Genomic DNA, 19,725 nt, shown 5'->3' with positions numbered 1-19,725 from the left:
CCAAATTGTTTCTTGTATATTGAGAAGGCTATAGAAAGCATCTCAACTCCCTAGACATAATTTTTAAAAAGTTATAACTGAATTGCAAAATATAAAAATATAATTGAAGAAACCTCCAAAAAGGAGGGAGGGGACGTGAAACATGTTTATTTTTGTATTTGGCTTAATGCAGTATTACTTCGATTATCACTTGTCATCATTAGCAGAGGAGTGAAATTTGGATTGAAAGAATTAAACTAAGGGACGCACCATTTGATACTGAGAGGGGGGTAGGAAGTTGGGGTCGGGGAAAGTTTTTTTTTTTATAGTTGGTGGGGAAAGTTTTTTTGCTCATGAAGTGGGTGAAGTTTTTTGTTGAAAACTTCCTACCCCACCCTGAGAATCTAATGGTGCATCCCTAAGAAGGTTTGTGTTTGAAGTTATATAAATAACGAACTAAGAGCAATCGAATTAGGACAACAAAATAAAAATATAAAAACCCACACCATAGGACTGTACGGTAAAACATGTACCAACAGGCTACTTTTTAGTCACCCACCTTTGTAGGACTACACAACAAAATAGCCCTCCACCATAGGACTTTGCGGTAAAATATTTAGAGGAGTATGCCAATTAAGGCCAAGTAAAAAAATGTATATGTCCGGACTTTTTCAAAAATTGGTGAGGGAGGTCCTTATTATTTGTTATCGTGTTATTGTTTTACCATTCATTTCTGTGTAAAATTGCAATGGCAAATGTTTGTCAACACATCATAAAATCGGGGAGGCCCCTAATATTTTTGTTATTTCCCCAAAGCCCTACCCCTAGCTTGAAGAAAGTGTTTGCAATGTGTTTATAAATGATAACCAAGAACTTCTAAACATGTCATTTCATCACAACAATTTTATAAACAAAGTAAGGAAGCAAATAGGAAAAATAACTAAAATATTTGAAAATCTCCAAAAATCGGAGAGGGCGGGGACGATATACACGTTATTTATTTTACTTGGCCTAAACAATGAATCACCACTCATGACTCGAGGTCAAAACCATTATGTAAATAAGATAATGTTTGCATGCGATGTCAAACAAGGAAATGTTGACATAAATTAATTGACTGTTTGGTTTCCACGATGCTATTAATTTAGCCCAAAGATTAGGAAAACTAGCAAAACTGGTGAACTGGTACTGTTCAAATAAAAACATCTGCAAATCTTGCTGCAATTTCCAAATAGTATTTCTATTACTTAAATAATAATTTTTGTTATTTCTTTTAATACAAACACATTTCTGCCTATGACGACTTTATCGTATTACTTACATATCAAAATCAAGTAATAATTACAAAACTCGCCGTAAACTATCACCTCTGTGGGTGTTTGGGATATAACCGGCACGAATATTTTCTCAACACTGCGGCATGTGAAAAAGTAGGTCAATAGTCAGAGAATACAGGGTGGGTGCGGCACGCCGCACCCACCCAAAAAGACGGACATTGGCTTATGACAAATATAATATGATGAAGAATATTGTAAAATAAAAATGAAAAACAAATCTAAATACATTCAGGGGCTCGAACCCGTGTTCCACTGCGCCTGAGGCAGATGCCGTATCAATTGCGCCACAGAGCTGTGTAACTTCAACAGGCTTAAACTATAATATAATGCTATTCAAGATGCATGTATATAAATATACGCTCTACAAACGGTATACAGTCCAAACAAGAAGAGTCTTTCAAAAAGACACAGTTCACGGATCAGGTGTATAGAAATTTGTTCTTCCATTTTCATATCTAACCTGCTCTGCACTGATCTTACAATAAATTAGTGATTTGAGGCATAATGACTCCTACATCCTCTGGCTATAACTCTCCATCCAGCAAGAAACTCATTATCACTATCATAGGCTTATTGAAATTCAATTAATATACCATGCAGATAATAACCTTGGCCCAATAATTATTTGGGATCCAATTAAGATAAGCAAACATTACTGGGTAGATAACAGGAATTAAGTTTTGTCAGTTGGCAGGAATTGAGTAAATCGCCTGTATCAAAATAGCAGTGTATTTTTCATATATGCAGTAATATTCTCAGCCTTATCACAAAATAAACAATAGCATTGACCTTACCCACCAATCAGTAAAGCCTATTATAATCATGTGATGGCTCAATCCAATAGTAAACATGCTAAGAAAAAAGGCGAAAAAATATTCCTGGCTGCCATTGTCTCAATACAAGATAACATGTGCTAAAAAGTCCATGTCATGTGGGGCCGGATTAGATAAAGGGATACAAACCTGGGTATGAGGCATTAGGAATTATTTCCTAGCCTCATAATCACAAGGTTGATGGCTACAATAGTTATTCAAGACACAGTGTATGTATGGGATAAACTGTGCATATGAGATATGGGTTCAAGTGAGGGAAATGTTCACTGCCGTGAACAAAAATTACTCTCTTACGGCATTTGTTTCATTAACTGAATATTTATCATATAGCAGGTGTTGGCTGACATTGTGCTTCACATTTAGTTCAGTTTTTGTCCGGGATAAATGACTACGGGACAAAATCGGACGCTATACACGTCTTTAAAGAGTAAAGAATTTAAATATAATATTACTTTCTTTTTTATTTATACAAACGTGTATATCGTTCGTTTTTGTCCCAAAGTCATTTTACCCCGGCCCAAAACTGAAATAAATGTGGAGCACAATGTCAGCCAACACATGCTATATGATAAATATTCAGTTAATGAAACAAATGCCGTAAAAGTGTGATTTGTTTGACTGTATACCGTTTGTAGAGGGTATATTTATATACATGCATCTTGAATAGCATTATATTATAGTTTAAGCATGTTGAAGTAACACAACTCTGTGGTTCAATGGATACGGCATCTGCCACAGGCGCATTGGAACACGGGTTCGAGCCCCTGAATATATTTAGATTTCTTTTTCTTTTCTTTTTGTTATTATTTTACAATATCCTTCATCATATTATATTCATCATTATATTAATTTTTGCCAATGTCCGTCCTTCTTTTTTTCTGTATTTCTACCTTTATTTTACGGCACTGTACAAATATCACCATAATTGCCGCACCGAGTTGTTTGTCAAAATGGAAACTCGGATGGCTTTCAAAACAGAGCATCACGTGTCCACGGCCATGATGACTGAACTGAAAAAAGTTTGAAATTGTCAATCACAATGCCTAATATGGCCATTATATACCATGAGAGATTTTTCAATTCAGAACAAAATATTTAAACCGTTTTTTACGAAAAATGTGAATTTTAAGGTGTTACAATCCAAACCGGAAACAAGTTTCGTTCATTCAGGTTGCAGGATTGAGATATGATGTGCATATAAATGGTAAAAAATGATGCTTTTATAGCACTTAGGAGAAAGTCATATTTTCAAATTACTGCAGATATACAGTTTTGTTGGTTGCGTAGGCCTATACAATTTAAACATTGAATATTGAAAAAGGATTTATTGATTATCGGGGCAGAGATATACCAAAAGACAGGCAAACTGTGCCAACCTTTTTTTCCTGGATTGTGGATGATTATAAAACGGGACAAGATCTTGTAGATATGCCGGAGCCGGAGCAGTACCTGGTATGCAGTTGTATAATGCAACATGATTTTGAAATTAATTCTTTCTTTCACCGGGAGCCAATGGAGGGTATTCAACAAATCGGCAGAGCACCTGTCTCGTCCACATGCAAAGATCAGCCTAGCTGCCTTATATTATATCATCAAGATGCTTAATTCGTACTACACCCCTGATAAATTTTGTGAATAATTAGTTATAGAGGCAAGGAATCCAATTACTTGATTCAAGACGAGTGGATCATTATATATGTTAAGAAATGAGGTACATTCAAGCAGTACCTCTTTTCTTATCATAAATAACGTACCGCTTGTCCTGAGTCACTCAAATTCCAGTGTAGTAACTGGATTCCTTGACCCTATAATCATGATAATAATACATAACAATTGTTACCAGTGTGCTATTATTTTTTGAGAAAAGTACAAAAATAGTCACAATAAATGTTGTCAACATTTAAATAACATAAGTTACAAATATTTTCTTGCAACATTGAAAGATATCTTTAAAATGTTATTAATAGGGATGCCCACTGTCCATACAGTTTCCACTAGAACGATTTTTCATTTACTGTGTGCGTGCACTCACACACGTATTGTCTATGGAGAAACTGATCGATACAAGAAATCCCAGGCCTGTTAAATGGCGTACATACTTGTTTTTGATCCAAATGTAGGCCTATATCAGGGTGTTTCAAGAAATTCCTGATTCCACCGGAAAACATTAACCAAATTTTTTCCTGATTGGTCAGTAAATAGAGAGGACATTCCTCCATGCAGAGATCAACTTTTTTAATGAAAAATTTAATGAGATGAGAACTACAACAGGTTGAAGTGACACCATTCCGCGCATCAGGTGTTCAAACGCAATTATTTCCGAATTTGGAGTGAATCAGACAAGCAAACTTACATAGTCATAAAATGTAACTATTTTTGAAGACAAAATGTACAGGATGTTAAGAAATTTAAGAATGTTTAAGCCTACTGCGGACCATCTCAAATCATGCCCTTCTCACTACCATGTCCATTTCATATGCTATCCATCATGGCTTCCATGCACACACAGTGTATTGCTCAATGTATTAAAGATAACCTTTGAGTTGGAGCAAATTTCTCAAAATTGGTAGTGATTAATATTACCAAACTTATGCCATGATGAAATATAATAATTTTTGAAGATAAAATGTGCTGACCGTAAAAGATTGAACAATGTTTAAGACTACCGCCATTCATTTGAAATAATGCATTTATTGTTCATCTCCTCTATGGAGATATTTTCCATGGCGGCCATCTATGATCATGCTTGCGGTTTCACCAAACAAACCATGGGTTTTGAGGTCTTATATTTTTTGTTGTATGTCAACAAAATCGATTAAATTTTCAGGATGATCTTATTTTCATGTTGTTATAAGCAAATATAATGTTCCAGATAACGCTAGTTAATAAATACATTAAGAAAAAGTACCTTAAAATTGCACTTTCTGTTAGTAATCCTTTTGGACTTTAACTTTTAACATGTTCTAGCAGCCCTATATAAAACCGTAACACTCAAAAGGCCATATCTCTGGAATGAAACGTCCGATTAAGATTATTTAAACGCCAAAATGTTTCTTTCATCAATTCCCAGCCAATAAGTTAGGTCTGAATCAATTTAAAAGTACTTCAATTTTTAGTGGACATGCCTATTATTAACACGTTCTCTAGCCGTTAATTACCCAACTTTTACGCGTGTTTGGCACATTCTCCGCTGAAGTGTTCAAAATGCCAAATCCGTGTCGCCCAAGTTTCATCCAAAAGAAATGACTTATAACTTATACTTAAAGCCATATTATAACATTTTCAAACAAAATAGATTAGCATTTCTTTGCCATAAAATGTTAGCTTTTACTATCAGATATATCCCCTTTTATTTTTAAAATTGGAATTTACTACCAGCGCACATGTCGCCAATACGTACCACTCCTTCGGTCATGTTATGGTACGACCCTTTGTCACCGTCCCGCACGCCGTGTACGTACTGCGTGTTATGAACATCGTGTATGCGTTCGACTAATAATTCCATCGTAATAATAAAGCGCCGGTTCCGTCGTTTTATTCAAAATCTCGGATTTGGACAATTACTACAGCACCTAGAGTCATGATTTTTGCAGGGTATACGGTATTGGAATAATAAAGTACAATTTAATCGTGTAAAAAAGAATTAAAACAATTCAGTAAGGGCGTCCTCCTCAGCAAATGTTATAATATGGCTTTAAGAGTTCGTTCCTGAAATATGCCGTGCAAGAGGGGGTTCTTCCTGGTTAAAGGTATACAGGGATGTGCCATGGTTTTAGGGTACCTTTTCAGCGATTTTGGTATATCGATGGGTGGGTTTTCAATGGAGACCGATGCAATGAAACGTGGTTGCTGTGATCACCACTGAGTAGCAGAAATTTTTCAAGGTCTAGAAAAATGTTATATTGTGTTACATGCTGGTCCTGGATTTTTTCCTGACACCTTTAATTTACAATGGAATTCCTCCCTTGTTCTTGAGAAGACCAGTTTTAATTATAGTCAAGCAGCAGTATATGATGCAGATAGGTGATGATGGAAATTATGTGAAGGTGATGCCCGATTACGTTTTATGCATAACATTATTCCGAGCATTATTTTGTCTTAAAGGGAGTCTCGGCAATCACAACATTATGCCTTATATGTAAGAAAAATAATTATCAAGCACGAATCACAAAGTTTAACAAACTCATAGTGACCATAAAAACGAATAAAAAAACACCCGTCTTTCAACATGCAATATTTAAAATTCCCGGGCGCTGAAATTGTCGAGTGCAATGACGTCCCAGTAATACAATGAAGGCTAACGACAACTGAGCACAAATAACCATTACGTCATTGCACTTAGACAATTTCGGCGCGGGAGTTTTGAATATCGCGTGTTGAGAACCGACTGTTTTAGTCGTTTTTATGGTCAATATGAGTTTGTTTTAAATAAAACCATGTGATACGTATTTTTTTCTAACGTATAAGGCAGAATGTTATGATTGCTGGAGACCCCCTTTAAACAATGACATTAAGGGATCTAAAATGAGCGTTTATTGCGTTTCGACAGTATTTTTTGTGGGACATGAGAGCACCTCAGACCTATCGAATTGCATTCTGAATACGAAGCATGTCTTTCTGATATCCAATAATTTTCATTTTTGAAAATCACAATATAATACAAATTTTATGACAAATTATAAAAATTTGATATTTTTCAAATTTTTGATATATAACAGTCCTCGAAGTAAATTATATAAATCTAATGACATATTCTTAAAGTGTATGTAGCAGGGAGGAAAAGCCGACGGTCAATTGAAAATTTTGACCTTTCATATTGAAGATATGGATTTTTTCCCAAAAAGACCTATTTTTTTTTGTGTTTTGGGAAAAAAATCCATATCTTCAATACGAAAGGTCGAAATTTTCAATTGATCATCGGCTTTTCATCCCACCTACATACACTTTAAGTATAAATCATCAGATTTATAAAGTTTAGTTCAAGTACTGTTAAATATCAAAAATATCAATTTTTAATGATTTGCCATAAAATGTGTATTAAATTGCGAATTTCAAAAAATCAAAATGTTCAAGCAATCGCGAAGACGCCATAGAAAAGATGATGACATGTTTGTTGTTGGTATTTATGAAGTATATGACCTTCGTTTCCGAAATTAGAAGAACTACATAACACAGCTACCGATTGGAGTATTGGGCATGTGCAATTTCAAAAGCTTCACAAATAGACTTTTTAATGAATTAAGGTGGTGCTTCACCATAAAACCCCTTTACAGTACCTGCGGTACCCAAGTGAAAGAAATTATTTTACCCACATGGCATGTTGAGCCATAGAAGCAGCATTGGATTCAAAGCATCTGCAACAACAACCTGGTGGTTTTTTTTCACATTGTGTCAGTTAATTTAGAAAAAAGTTCACATTGTTGAATTAAAAATAAAATGTATTTATCGTTTCGCCAACTATAATCTATGTTGTGGAGCACCTTAACATCACGGCTGAGTGATAAATTCATTTCAATAATTATCATGCGTGTTTTTAATGATTAATTTGCATTTTCTCATCACATATAAAGTTAATCAAAATAATATGCACCTGCGCATGGATTGTTACTTTATACAATTAATTCACCTTTGGAAAGATAGATTATAATTAAAAAAGTTTCGATATTTCGATCATTGAATCAGTTGTTGATGGTGGACACGAGTTTTGTATAATGTTGTATATGCTTATTAAATTCAGAATGCAATTCGATATGTCTGATGTGCTCTAATGTCCCACAATAAATACTGTCCAAACGTTCATACCCCAGCCCTTAAGATTATGGATTTCGTTCTTATTTCAAGTGGTTTCATTGGTACAATGTAAATTGAGTTTTGTTTAATACCATCTGAGAGCATATACTCAGACGATTTCAGAAACGATACAATGGGAGTCATTATACAGGGTGACCCATATAATATACAGGGTGTAACAAGCAAAATAAGGATGAAAATATTAATTCAGTTAGGGGTGTCACCCCTTGACATACATTGATAATGTAAAGTTTTGACACATGTTTAATATAGTTAACTTAATTGCCCACCCATCCATATGGAACTTTTAGCGGTCAAGTACATCAATTATGTAGATACAGGGTGGTCAAAAATCATCAATATTTATATGAATTTCTTCAAAACACCCCTTATCTGGCAGCGGATTGAGGCATCTAACTAGATGTAAAATAAGCTCAACAATCCAGTTTTGAAAGTTAAAAGAAAATTCGACAAAGCGTTTTCGTAAAAACGGACTTTTTGGATCAAAATTGAGCATGAGGGCGCTCTTTCAGATTTGTCGCAAACTTTCTATGTTTTACTAGTTTTTAGTTTACTGAAGTAAAGAGGATCACAACCAAGGTCTGCTTAAGAAATTTGAGCCATTTATCATGTTTCGTTTGTCCGTGGCACCCTTTTGAATGTTGCCTACATTAAATCCCTATTCAAATACATAGAGGTCAATGAACTTTATTAATGAAGAAACAAGTAATTAGTAATTTTTAATTGTCTAATGAACAAATACTGAGGCAATGAATACTAAACATGATATCACTTGGCTGAGATCAAATACAGAAACAAGTAGAAATCCATTGTACAGCATTGTGATCCTCCGCCACATGATCACCATTGTACAAAATTGTGATCCTCCACCACATGATCCTCCACCACTTGAGCCACCCCTGACTAATTAGACTTAATGAGTTACAGTAATTAGTACAAATGAAAATCATTAATTTTTGTTTCAGAAATTGAAAGACCAATGTCTAAGGAAAAAATAGTACTAAACAAGCTCATTATAAATATCAAATAAACACGCTACATGCATGTAAACACGTTTTGATGAGTAAGAATGCAACAAAGCCACCCAAGTGCCCAGTATAAAAAACATGACCCTAAATGGATTGATTCAAAAAAGTTTACGGTACCCGACGTTCTATGGCTTTTATAAAAATATTGCGGGAAAAGACCAAAATTTAAAAGAAATGGGGTTTCAAATTGAACTTTGGAATTAGACATCACTGTTTATCAACAAAGGCGAGGGACTCGTCTATCGATATGCTCGAACGAGCCGCTACACTGTTCAATGGCTTTCCTGTACTATATGAAATGTGGCGGGCGATTTAAAATGCACATGCCCTTAGCAGACTACGATGCGTACGCACACTGCAGGGCAAAGAACAATAGAAATAGCCATAATGCGCGCGCATACTGCCGGGCAATGACGTCACATGCCAAGTGTTTTTTTGGCTCTAAGGCTGTGCTAACACTTTTCTTTGATGACTTTGACCACAATTTTAAAATTTTTTTCCAATATCTTAAAAAATCAATAATCTAACCTAATTGAACAGCTTGTTTCATTAAAGCGTTATATTAACTAGTGAAGTTCCACTTCATTAACCTTCTACGCATTTCATCATTTATATAAGCTTTTATATATGGCATTGATACTCGTACAATAGAATATAGAAATATAATTATGGGTTAAAATTTTAGGTATATTCGGCTTCATTAAAATTTCAACAATTGGAAGCATTTTCTCGTTTCCTCATCTAATTAGCACACGCTCTGGTGATTTAACACTAAGTACTCAGGTCACGCTCGAACGCGTGATTTGACCTCGATTTGTTTTCTATGGAGTCATACGGGTTTTGAATTTAGACCGAAAAGGGGTATACATAATTGCATTATAATTATATCCTTTGCCGAAATACCAAATAGGCTGATATCATAATGTCAAATCATAAAGCCCTCGGGCATAAACAATCTTTTAGTCATGAAAATATATGAATGAACCCCTAATTTATGCCCGAGGGGCCGCTTGCGGCCCGAGGGCATAAACAACCGTTTAGTCATGAAAATATATGACTGAAACCCGTTCATACATACCAGAACATTTTGTGATTCTTATTTCATCAAAATATTAACAAAAATAACAAGAAACATCATTAAAAACCATGAATTTCGTTCGTTCTCCCTACCACTGCAATCGCACATCCGGGCCACCGGGCATAAACGCTGTTTATGCCCGGCTCTCGACCAATCACGCGCGCCGTTATATAGCGTGTATGTATGAATATCGTATAATTCACGATTATTTTACGAGGAATGTCAGTTAATCATTGCCACTCAGCCTGACAAAAACTTCGATGATTTCTCTTTTGATATCAGCAATACAACTACAGAATAAAACGGCAATGTTTAGCCGCTACCTGAAAAATACTGAATTCAACTTGTAAGCTGGCATACGCACAAAGGTTCCAGGCATGACGAATTTTACGCGCTCTCGCGTAACGCGTAGTCTCGCTCGCGTTCGCGTATACGCTACAGTAAAAGTGTGGGTTCATCACGGTTTAACAACGGTTGGCTCCTGTACAAAGGTATAGGAAGAGTTATTGAAACGTATTTATAAATATAGTCGAAGCATACTGTTATATTAGATATTGCTTCCAAACCTCGTAAAGATTTAAACTGTGATGGTGTGGAGGATGTTTGGACTGATATTCTGTTGTCCAAAACTAAACCCTTCCAACCCAGTCTGACTGTTTTGAAATGTTTGTACAAGTGCTCTCAGTCATTTGTTTTCTAAAAAAGACTCATCCTCTATTTCTCAAAAGTACTTTAACTTGATTTCTGCTGCAGGATTTAACTTATCAAAAATCTTACGCGGGTTTGAGGCGGCCTCATCACGTTCAATATATCACATATCGTTAGCCTCCTGCGATAATTGCCTAAGTAATTTTTTGTAATTTTGAGAACAAAGTACAACATACATTTAAACATATCAATTCACCAATCTTTGCACAAATTGGTAATGAGACCAATTAAAGGGAATAATCAGAAATAATTAGGGTGATTACGTAATTGATGCATGCTAGAACCATATTTTGTACTTTGTTCTCAAATTACCAAAAAAAAATGACTTTGGCAATTATCGTAGTAGGATGACGATATTAAATGTAATTCTATTAATAGGGTTTGCCAAAGTGAAGTTATTCCAATCGGTCTCCGTCAAAGTACGCATTGCAGTTCACATGATTATGCCGATTTAATTTGCCAACAGGCTATTCATAAAAGTTGTACTATTGTTTCGAACAAAAAGGTTCCGGCATTCCTCATCAGGAAAATCTTAACTTTATTTGATTAATTTAGCTAAGATGAAAAAAAAAGACATAAGTTAGAATAACAAAATGTCTCAAACACAAGTTGATGTATTAAAAAGACTACGTAGAAAAGTGCAACTTTCGTTTTAATAGTGGCTGTATTTATCAGTAAATATGAGTGAAAGCAGCATAAAAATCCACTCACTTTATATTTCATAAATAAAAAAAAACATTAATGTCTTTCTTATCATTGTTGAACAACATGACTTTTTACAGCGAGTCCAGGATCTCTAACCTTTTCAATTATATTAATTAGAACTGTATTTTCTTGTTATTACTCAGACTTACAGACATTAAATATGGAATATGTTTTCACGAAGTGCCAAGATAAGTCTGAAAGGGGTCTGCATAAATCAAACTGGCTAAATACTAATTGAGGTGAGTCTGGACATAGTGTCAAACAAATGTTTGATAGAAAATGTGCTTCTAATGATTTTGCCTAGAATTTATGTATATTGTTCTGTTATTATCAAATGTATTGAGGTTTGAGATGATATTTCCTATACTTTGTGTCAGCAATTTGAGACATTTTGCAGTTTTGAAGCCTCTGAATATATCACACATACTCACTGCACAATCAAGTATGTCTTGCGTGTAAAAGATTGATGTTTACCTTGTCAATTGACCTTTTCGGTAAATTCCATAAGCCTTTGCGAGTACACCTGAGAACTCGTCATTTGAGTCATGCCGATGCGCACATAGTTTATCGATCATCGAATACAGAGCATTGCAAGTCGGCGTGAAGTCAAATGACAGGTGTACTCGCAAAGGCTTATTGGATTTACCGAAAAGGTTGTCAAAATCTGTGTTCCGAAAAGTGACGAACATGTTCGCCTTTCTTTCCATTACTTCCCCTTATCATGCCTATTTTGACGTACCAAATAGCTGAGGCGTTGTTTAATTATCATGATCATGTTAATAGGAAAATATCTCTGCTGATGGAGCTAAATTAGCTGTAAATCGGTAAATCCCTTAAGCCTTTGCGAGTACACCTGAGATGTCGTCATTTGACGACAACTTGACGGCGACTTGTAATGCGCAGTAACGATGTTCGATAAGTGATGTGCGCATCGAAGCAGATCGGCGTGACGTCAAATGATGAGTTATCAGAGGCTTATGGGAAAGGTCGATTGACATTTCTTGTCCGCCATTTTATATGTGTGATGTATTTTAAGTTCAAATCAGCATGCATAATGGGCAAGAGGTAAATGGGGAATCGTTCAGATTTTGTAGATTTTGACGGAATTTCATTTCATTTCAATAAATTACATGTTCGTATGCTAAACAATAATGTAATTCCTGGATATCGAAACGTTTCATTTTGACCTTGGGTGGTTCTTTTATATCCCTACCTCAAAGAAATCTTTATAAAGAATATTGTGTTTTGTAACATTAACATGACTTTTATCACGTTATTTTGACTTACAGTATAACTGATTTGATCAAAGAGACTTTTTTGAAAGTATATGTCATGGTATAAAAACCAAAGATATTTGTGGTGTTTTGTTAATAAATGTATGTACACACACTCGCCATACATGATAAGTATTGCAACATGCCCAAAATGAGGTTTTCTGTTCAGAATGGATCGAGGATGTACTGCTGATATCGTAAACGGTGTTATAACTCTGGCATGCAGGGGTAGCTTCAGGTTTTGCAGGTCACTTAATTATATAAGAGATTGATTTTGTTTGAAAGGAAAGTATATTGAGTTCAAAAAAATATCCAATAGATTTATATCGTGTCTTTGTTTGTATCCGATTTCTAGTGAGTATAGTCCTCTTAAATTTCAATTTAGTATCGGCTATTAATCATTGTCTGATATGATATTCATATAATCTAGTTCAAAGTGTAGTATCACACATATCAAATGTTTAACCTTTAAAATTCAATCCACAACTAAGTAATTAACAAAATTAAAATATAATATCATTATAAAACTTTTTGGTAAACCTATCCGATGGATTAGGGGGCTAATATTTTCTTCAGATGGGGGGGGGGGTCCCATAATGGGGGTAGGGTCATACATTTTGGAAAGAAAAATAGGGGTGCAGTACTTTAACTTCTTTATTTATTATTTCTCTATTGTTTTGAACTATCTATTAAAGTAAATTACTTATATCAAAGTTTGAAATTCACTGTTATTAGAATTTCACAGTATTTTCATGGCCTTTCATTAAGTTACTGGATCATAATTGGTAACCGTTAACCGCTTTGCCCAGCAAACACAAAACGTTTCAAACATTATATATTTTGGGTTTTTGGGTTTGGTAAAAACGTTTTATACATTAATTGTCGGGTTAAAGGTCATGAAACTGTTTTAAAACGTTATGTATGAAAACACACTATAAAAAATATTTTTTAAATGCTTTCAAAATGTTATTGTAAAATATTTTTGCAAACATTTTTTGCCAAATATTTTGACAACACTCAAATAACATTATGTTAAAATATTTGCAAGAAGTTAGCAAAAATGTTTTATACCCTCTATATATATCCTTTAAATATTTAAACCCGACATTTAAACATTTTCGGCCAATCTTTTCTAACCTTTGGCGAATGATGTAAACGCTTTGTGTTTGCTGCGTGGTAATTTCCCCGGTAATTTCCCTCCGAACATTGACAAGATCGTGATAATTACGTCTCCCTTTTTTTTTATTTAATCATCTTTATTAACAAAAAGAAGAAGAACATATAACCCCAAGATCAACTGAGATCCATATCGATCTCAGGCAAGGGTAAACACAATTACAAACAGCAAATGTACACATAAACAATGAGGAAATACATCATGGCGGTGAGAAAAATGTTATATAACTTCTTGGACATTCCGATCCACTTTGGCTCATGTCTCATGTCTCGAGTTGAAGATTGAGTAAGATGACATGAGAACAGACTTGGTAATTTGCTCTTTCAATACCTTGAATTGTTTTGGGGTGTTAAGGGTACTTGCCCATCAGTTTCATTCAGGGTCGTGTTTGAAAAACGACACAGCGCATAAGTAAAAAGAATGAAAAATACTAAAATTTTCACCGGGGTTCGAACCGCTGCCAATTGCACTATGAATGCTAAAGATGCCTACTGTGCCACGGTGACTGTGGTTAACATTCGGCGATTTTCAAAGATATACATATCAACACGTTTCTAGTGTATTGAAAATCAGATTTTGGTAGGAATACGGTCATAGAAAGACATATGACTCTACTTGTCTGTTTGTTTTTCATTTAATACAAATTAATTTTGATGAATTGAGCTGGTACGACTCTTAGCACTCGTGATAAACGGCGATTAATTTAGTAATAATAAAATGAAAACGCTGGGTCATTCACGACGTCATTTGTAATTCATGTCAAAACCTGGGGAGGACCACACACATCCATGTTGCATGTATACGTGCGCAATCGATACTCAATGATCCAGACAATAGCGTTTGAATATACCGCCCTGCTTGACACATCCTGTCACTTGCGGGAAGATTATACTATAGGCCTACCCTAATAGCTTACAATAGATACCCCACCGTAAATAGCTCTCTTCATTACCTCGCTGTGCCACATTACGTTTAGGTTTTGGAAAGAACCTTCTGTTAAATCATGCATGACTCAATTTCAAATCTCTAAATCCCTTTCTTCTTATCTATTGATATTTTGAATAGTGTTTATCTTTCCCTAATAGATTATGATACTAAATGAACAATCAACTTGGACAGTTCGCAGTTCTCATAGGACAATAAATTTAGCGCCCTGGTCGATTCTTCCTGCATATCAATATGCTTCATTTACATTACATTACAGAGATCGGACACTAATCCCAACCATAACAAACCATGTAAACAATGATCACCTATATTACAGGTCTATATATTACAGGATTAGATTAGTAAACTATGATCTATTTGCATGTATTATTTTGATTGAGCAGGAAAGATGTGATACTGTTTTTTTTTAAAGTAGTCTAGTTGCCGGCGTCAGGTATACATAGAATGTTTTTTCTATGATGATGACATGGACGTACTGATCATTATGCATGATGCAAACTCATAGGTGTTGTGCGTTTGGCAATTTGGGAAGGGGTGGGGGTTCAAAATGACCCCATAGGATTATAAAATCAAAATTTTGAATTGCTCAAATACCTCTTTCAAATATATCAAATTATTTACATAAATAAACAAAAACAAATAAATAAATAAATAAATAAATAAACGAAAAAAAATTGAACAAATTTTAGCGTAGCATTAAAATCATAAATATAACCATTGCTGGCAGGAGGACTCGAACCAACGATATTGATATGAGCAGTCTGATGCTCTACCATTGAGCTAAGACAGCATCTAGTGATGAGGGTCGAGTTTTTAGCTTATACAGTGTTTGTCTGCGATAATGCCGCCTCGTGAAATAAATAAATATAAAATAAAAAAAGGCTGTATTAGCGCCATGTTTTGGAATCCCTAGCCAGCTTTTCAGGAACTGCTCAGGTTTGCAGTCCAAAAGCTGGAGATTTGAACTAGCAATAAATAAATAATACATCCCCAAACTCTTACAGATTTACAGAGCCAATAACGGATACAGAATTTGAAAACCAAGAAATCATCTCTCTTAAATTGGCAGATTGAAATATGTCAATCTTTTAACGATCGATGATAGGAATCAATCTAAATATATTGAAAAATATATTGAAATGGGTTATTTTTTTATTTTCACTCTAACTCTCTTTGTATATAGGTACAATCATGACAATTGTATCATCAAGAATACAACTTTTTCTTTTTCTAAGTTTGAGAACTATCACAAAGGTCCATTGATATATCCGATGGTGGCGAATTAACTCTCTTCACGCGGGTGTCGACTGCAGACGACAAGTTTCAATTTTTTTAATTAAAAAATTCAGATATGTAAATTTTATGACCATATTTGGAATCAGCATGAAAAATGCATTAAAATTAGTACAAACAAGCCTAGTATTGGTTCAGTAGTTCTTAAGATAGCTCTTGATATTTTGTGAAAATATTTCAAAACTTTAACTTTTTCCGTTGAAATGCATGGCTAGCATGCAGAGCAAAGAACTTCATGATTTGAAACACACAAATTATATTATGGTTTTATTAATACTCTAAATCCATTCAGTAATAGGCACTTAGAGTGATTCTTTTAACTTGCTAACATCGACAATGAAGATGTATAACGATTACTCAAAGAGAAAACAAAGAGAGTTTTGTGATTAGGTAAGTCACTTGAACTTGAGACACGTCGCTTTTAAATATCGGGAAAAAAGCTTCCGGGACGTCAAAGTTTGTATTTAATTTATAGGTATGCAGACAAGTGACTTATAAATAGCAAATCAAAAACAAAATATTAAAATAATATTATCTAATAAGGTGAAGAATCTTACATAATACTAAACAATTTATTAAAACCTAGCATTAAATTAGTATACCCCGGGCAGTACATCATTGTGCGTAATAACGTTATCACTTAAGTCACTGCCTCAATTTGACAATATATCGGTTCATTTATCATGTTTAAATCTTGATGCTCCGCCGGCATCCACTGCTCAAAATATTGGACCTGCCTGTCGTTTATCACACGGTAGAGGATAGTAATTCATATCGTTTATGCTCTAATAATCAGATAATATTACCATAATCAATGATTATTAATCATTCACCCGATCTGTCGCTTGTCTATACACCCGATTGATTGATTTTATTTCTTTAAATAAATACACATTAATAATGTTAATTCTCCTTTGTTGGGTCTATAACGACTGAGGCAATCAAACCACGAGCTCACTCATGATAAGCCATGATTTCTCACATTGACGAATATATTTACTATAAACCGTCCCTATATTAAACCACGAAGTGTTTTACGCGATTCGCCGAGGGCGAGTAGCGACCATTAGCGGTGTCATTTACGTGATTTTCGCATACGGACGAATACCACAATACTATAAACCATATCACTGTGTTCTTCAGAATACATCAAGAGTCTGATCCGTTTTTTTGAAGAGTCTTGTGAATAAGCCCAATCGCCATTGTAACTTCCGGTTTTGGAGACCAGTTTTGGGACACTTTGACCTCTGACATATCGGGGAAATTGCTGTAATTATTATTGACTTATTTATTATTGTCATAACGTTATCATTAAAAATATTTATATGTTCTATTTATTCAATAACAATGTTTTTTGGGTTTGTTTTTATTCTTGTAAAACATTTTAGATTATATTTTGTACACACAAAAACCATTTTGAATTTTTCTAATAAGTCAGAAGGCAAAGTGTCCCAAAACTGTAAAAACTGTCCCACAATGCATTGCAAACTTCCAATGCCGATTTGGCTTATCGATTTAGAATCATGATCCAACGCACCATTCCCACGCCCATCGAATCCATTTTACAATAGCGTATTCCTGAGTTTTCCAAAACACATCGAGTGCTTCATCGACTAAATCAGGCCGAGCTCCGAGTTCAATTTGGCGCCGGATTTCTTCTCTTCTGTTTAGAAGTCTCTTATTATCCTTAGCATGGATGTCTTCCCACGAGTCTGTTCCAGAGTTGTTAGCGGTTGACATGGTGTAAAAAAGTTATTTAGTCTGAATCCTTCTGGCCTCTAACGGTGGCGTCTGTTTTACCCACAATCCTTCACGTTGCACAACCCGATGACCGTGCGTAGTTGTTGAAAGACTGAAGGATCCAGTCTAGAAAAGTTAAGCAAACCCCTTCAAATTTGCTGATTAACCGATGTATGTGTGGACAAAACAAAATGGCGTTACAAAGAGTAGCTAAGGCATATGTTTCCAAAGGTCACCGTTAAAAGATACCCAGGATATCCTTGGTTTTATGACATTTTTCAGCAAACAATCTGCAAAGAAAAGAAAAACACAAACATGAGCTAACATGACAAAAAGACATTAGTTTCTGTTCGGGTGAATGGGGTGGGTGATTGGATTTATTCATGGAAGTTTACTTCCATGGATTTATAAGAGTATATATTGGTTATATCATGGAAGTAGTTTTCCACATAAAGCTGTTTTCTTAAACATTGTTTTCGTATATCTTATTCTTTATTAGTATCACCACCTGCAGTGGTTATATTCTAACTGGAAAGACAGTGATGTGTTTTATGTTCACTTATAAATATTAGCATGAACTTTACAATCAAATAGATAAAAATATCTTTAAAAAATAATAATAAATATATTATTTATTCCAAAGTGTTTATAAAGAAATAAAAGCATAAGGAACGGTTTTATTGGTTTTTTTTATTTTCTTGATACCACATGTATATACGATAACAATACATGTACTTGGTGCAACAAGCTTGATATCCTCAAGCTTGATATACTCAGTTGCTTATGTAACATGTGTAATTTGCTTGTGTTCATGAACTGTTGTCTGATTGCCATTTCACTTATGTATTTCATCTGTTTTATATGGTGACTTTATCATACTTTTTAATGATGTACTTTTAAGGTTGTGTGAATTTTGTAGATTCTGTAGCATACTTTTAAGGTATATTTCTAATCTTGTTCTGTAAAGCGCCTTGATGCCTTTGCTTTGGCGCTATATAAGTCTGGTTGTTATTATTATTAAAATTATTATTAAAAGCGATTGGCTTTTTGCATTAACAAAATATTCATCTGGTCTCAACAATAAATTTTCTTTTCGCGCATAAATCATATTTTGTTTTCTCGCATAAATCATGTTTTGTAATGCCCTTTTCTCCTCCTGGTGTTCCTCTCCCAAACCCCAATAGCAGTCTGTATCCGCAATCCTAGCGGACCTGACAGTGGCGTAGCGTCATAGGGGCACCAGGGGGGGCACGTGATGACCCACGCTGCGCCACTGCAACCGGAGCTAATATAATAGCATAATAGTATACTAGTTCAAATGCACACTCAGCTTAAACTCTCCCCTTCCCCATCCCCCATTTTTCAATGTTGGGAGACTGTAATGTAGAATTGATGACGATTTTGTCCAAATCAACATTGCAATAGGGGAGCGGGGAAGGATCTTGGCCAATTAACGCTCTGGTGTGGCAACATTTTTCGCCAGGATTGTGGATGTTTAGAGTGTGGATCATATTTCATAAATCGCATTATTTTTGTTACAAAAATCGTATTCAAAATTCCATATTATTGTACTCTTTAAAAGATTTTTTAATATATTTTCCTGAATTTTTTTTAAAAACAAACATGTACATTGTACAATCTTTACGTCATTTCAACATGTATGGAGAGCTTAATTAGTAGAGAAGAAAGGTGGCGACATTTCAAAAAACATCAAAATTGCAGACAAGTAATGACGATGAAACTAAAATCATTTACTCTTGCCAAGCATGGCTTATTGGCTTTACATATTAAATTAATATTATTGTTGCTGATCA

This window comes from Amphiura filiformis, chromosome 19 (assembly GCF_039555335.1).
Source record: "Amphiura filiformis chromosome 19, Afil_fr2py, whole genome shotgun sequence".
NCBI lineage: Eukaryota > Metazoa > Echinodermata > Ophiuroidea > Amphilepidida > Amphiuridae > Amphiura > Amphiura filiformis.
This window is presented reverse-complemented; position numbering follows the sequence as displayed.